Source organism: Cupressus sempervirens, chromosome 1 (genome assembly GCF_028749045.1).
Source record: "Cupressus sempervirens isolate cs-2001-9-10 chromosome 1, ASM2874904v1, whole genome shotgun sequence".
NCBI classification, from domain to species: Eukaryota; Viridiplantae; Streptophyta; class Pinopsida; order Cupressales; family Cupressaceae; genus Cupressus; species Cupressus sempervirens.
Genome location: NC_143118.1, coordinates 144,471,509 through 144,476,111, shown reverse-complemented (window position 1 = coordinate 144,476,111; position 4,603 = coordinate 144,471,509). Strand labels below are relative to the sequence as shown.

Genomic DNA, 4,603 nt, shown 5'->3' with positions numbered 1-4,603 from the left:
CCAATAGGTAGACCATGAGATTTTATTTATACAAGGCAAGGGAAATTACAACTCTGGAGCATAAAATGCTACTACCAAAAAATTAGAGAAAGAGAGATTGAATACATATTTAAAACTTTCCTTTATAGAGTTCAGGAATGAATCTAATGTCTACATTGATATCAAACCCCAACCAAGTGGAGTTGAGTTACAAAGGAGAGCAATAACTGAGAATTAAAAAAAAAAAATTGTGGATTGCAACTATCCATGGAAGTGACAGAAAGAGTCAAGAATGATGCATTGAGCTACAGGAGGTCAAATCACCAAAAAAATGATCATTATATGCACTAGAGAGACATGGAGTGCATTGATACCATAGAAACAAGGCCTAGGAAGTTGCTTGACATTGAACAATTGGCTCTGATGGCATGTCGTTGTCATGAGAAGCCATGACATGTTATCCACCCACAAATCTATAGAGTTGACAATGGGGGGAATCTAATTTCCCTAAAAATAAATGTTGGCCATCAATGTAGGTCTTCATTTGAAATGGATGGCCTAGAGGTGGAGAGAATCTCCCCAATGAAGGAATTAAGACATAGTTGTCGATCAAGATTCTCCCTTCAAAATGGACATCTAAGATGCAACAAGAAAATGGAACCCTCTACCATGTGGCACAATTCTAGATTTTGGAACCTTGCAAAAGCACTATGGATTGAGGAAACATTGGAATGTCTAGGTGTTGTTGTGTGACACAATTCTGAGCTTTAGAGTGTTGATGAAACAATGCAACATTAGGAGGTGCTGAAATGGAGACATGTGGTAGGATCTCATAGAATTTTGAGCTTTTGACTCTTCTAAAGATATTGGCATATGAAGAAAAGCCAGAATGGCAACACTTGGCAGCATCTTGCACTTTGTTGTTGGATAGAATGGATGGCAATCTTTTAATCTTTCATTGAATCTCTATTATCGATCTGTGCATGTACAAGTCTAGATTCTAATTCCTTAAGGAAGCACTGCAATGTGAGAAAACACCAAAATAGTGATGCATGGAAGAATCTCACACTTTTAGAAAGATGGATAGATAGCTCATGAAAAATCAAGATTCATTGGATATCATCTGCAAAGGATCTAGCCCATTGAAAGTTTCTTTGATCAAATATTAGTGATGGGCTTAATCGAGGCAAAAAAAGCCAATAGAAAGTCTGGGCTTCATTTTATTTCTGTGATGACATATTTATCCTTTTATAAGTCTAAAATATACATAATGAAAACTTTGTATCTCTTAAAAGCTTTACAATCATTTGGATAGTTCTTTGCTATCATAGTAGCTGCTGCTGGAGTCATTTTGTAGAAACAAGCTACTATATGAAATTTCCATAAAAATGATGAGGGTCTATTGTAAATGGAATGATATGTACTCTATTGAGAACCATGATCTTCAATGAGGCTTTCTGTAGAAAAAAATTGTATTTCCTCTGCTAGATTGTGCCACAAAATGAATTCCCTGGATTCCAAAACTGTGATGTATTTGGTCTTTTCTATGTGCTATATATTTAATGCAAACCCTGTGGAAAACCTTCTCACTGGCTATAGTCATGTTGTGATTTTGGTTGATGTCTTATGTTTGTGAGAATTATTTAATTTTTGTATTAGTGAGAGTTGTGAGGTTGTGGATGCACATGTTGCTGAAGTAACAATTACAAATTTGTGTGAGATGATGGAGTGTGAAGGGTTTTGAAATTGTGGCTAGTATTAACATTATGTTTGTTTCCATATTGTCCACTAAGACATATATATTCTTTTTTTTGGAGTAAAATAAATAAATCTTTTTCAATGAATGTTGGCAACTCCATGTTTCAATCACTTAGTTTAGTGGCTATGTCATTTTGGGCATTAACAATTTTGTTTAGTTCTTTTTGGAATCATTTTAGACAAAATAGATTTGGTCTTCTCATCCACATTATGAAGCATTAAAATCTGAGATGTTATATTTGCAGGTTCAAATTGACAAATGATTTTTTTTAATACAACTATATACTTTTATACAGATGCAACTTTCCGTCTTCACATTTCTATTAACTTTGATTTACAATAAGTAAAAAAGTCTTCGATTAAAAAAATATGAACACTCTATTTTAACAATTGTTAAAGATATTTCTATAATTCAGTTTGAATGATTTTTGTATTCTTTATTCTTTTCAAAATTTCAACTAAACTCATTGTTAATTTTTTTTAAAGCAAATTCAATAACCTACCTACTTAGAAATAAATTCAATACACATTTTTCATTACTATTTTCCAAGGTTGTCTTAATACATTCATTATTCTAATTCCATTTATTTTTAATAATAGTCATTCAAAGGAGGTTTGTTCTTATTATGAAAATAATAAATCATAATAATATTACATCTTTCTATTAGATTCAAATGCAAAATTAGTAATGGCAGGCAATGCGTCCTTGTTATCTTGAGAATTACCTTATTGAAACATGGAAAATAGATATTACTAAGAAAGCGAGAGATCTACATTAATCAGCTGCCACCAAGGTTCTTCCTGATTGTCTCCACCTCCGTGACACCAATCTGGAATGATTTGGCCAAAACACTGCTCGGAATTGCAGGAGTGGAAGCAAAAGTTGCTAAGGGAATTATAGAGGTGGCCAGAGTTTGAGTGTTGAGAACAGCTATGAGAGAAACATGGCTATTTCCTATGTTCTCAGCAAAGTGTACGAGTGCCTTGGGGAAAACAAAAACATCTCCTCCTTTGATTTCCACGGAGAAAAGCTTGTTGGTGGTGTCCACAAACCCAACTCTGAGTTTTCCTTCCAAAATGTAAATGATTTCAGAGGCACGTGGGTGTGTGTGAGGAGGAAGCACTCCTCCCACTGCAATATCTACGCGGCCCATTATTAACCCTAATGTGTTTATCCCTGGCAGAACATCTGCTGTTGTTGCAATCACACTCATTCCAAACAAGCTCTCTGATGTATTTCCCTTGGCCCTCAAAGCAGATGTAGTAAAGTGCTTCGCAGAAACCTTTCTAGGATTTATGCATGGCAGGCCATTCATAAAAATTGTGGAAGAAGAAGTGTCAGCTACGCAGAAATCTTGCAATGGGTCTGGATCTGCACTTATTGTGGGTACTATAAGTAAAACCAATATCAAAGAAACCCAAAAGTATGCCATGGTAATTTTATAAGAAGAGATTTAGTTATGACAAGATTGAGCTTATTAGATGTATTTATATAGATCCATTCACAAACCATGGAGGAATTGGTTAATTATTTTGTGATGGCGTACACGTTTTCTAAAGTTAAGATTATCGAAACTCCAGCTTATCTAGAACTTGAATAATACTCATCCGTGCATATAATATATAACAAAATTTAATTTACACGTTTCAAAATTTGTGCCACCTTCTTGCAGTTCATCCGTGTTAAACTGCGAAGGCTGAGCTGGTCTTGACTGAGTCACTTGACCAGGAAAAACTTGAGATGGAATGAACTTCAAGTACATCTATTATCTTCCTAAATTATAAACATTAATGGCAAAGATATCGCTTACTCTTCCTTCAATTGTTCATGGAACTCACTTTGAATCAAAGGTTGTAATGGCAGTCAACAATATGAGAATGCAAATTTCATAGCACTTTGTGGTTTTCGAATCGAAATAGGATCAGCTTTTCTCGTGTCTTTGTTTTCAAAATCTTCACGTTGGATTCGTTTCCATGACCTTCACGTCGAATCCACTTATCTTATTTGAGAGTCCCTCTGGTGGGATCCATTTTGTGTACATTAATTGGAGTGTGTCAAACACCATTTCTGTTGAAGTAATTTACACAGGCATTCAAATCCCAAAATAAATGTGTTCTGGCCTGCTTCCATTCTTAAGATTTGCATAAGAAAAAATAAATATACAGATTGTAATTTATTTATTACCTATTTTATAAATCATTATATTTTAATATATATTAGAACTATAAACTTTTTAAGTATTTTACTAAAAACTGAAGTATAAGTTAACAAAGTTGTATTTAAGGTGACTCACTTATAAGTTATTTTTGGCCACTACATAATATCTTTTATTATTTTCCTAGAGATTCCATCTCTCCTTCTTCTTCCTTGAGTCACTCCCATTGTCATGTGTGCCACCTCTTTATTATAGACAATCAAAAGAACTGTCCATGGATTTCTTCCATAGAAGTAAGAAGTTTTCATGATTGATTGAGCCAATTCTCACTTTAACTTTAGTTAGACCTTGTTGAGGACACTTTAGATTGAGCCAATGTATGGAATAAATCAAATGATCAAAATCATCATCCTCTTCACTTGTCAACTACTTTAATTTCTTTATAGATATCACACATATTTGTATCCTTTGAATTTTTGCCTTATATAGGTTTTAGCAAAAAAAACTAACTAGACTAAAAATATTTAAATGACTAAATTATAAATATGTAGAGAGAGATAATTGTTTCAACTTATGTCTGATATTAGTAAATAATTTTTACTTAAAATAAAAAATATCATTTTTGTTTTAATTTAAATTACATTATTAATATTTTTATTGTTTGAAAAAATAATTAATAAAAGTATTTGTTCAGCACAAAAAGAATCTCA

The 4,603-nt window shown here is 33.1% G+C and overlaps 1 pseudogene; it reads right to left on the bottom strand.

Moving 5' to 3' along the window:
* Positions 1-2,375: 2,375 nt before the first annotated feature.
* On the bottom strand, positions 2,376-3,190 carry LOC149576598 (germin-like protein 5-1 pseudogene; annotated as a pseudogene).
* Positions 3,191-4,603: the final 1,413 nt, after the last annotated feature.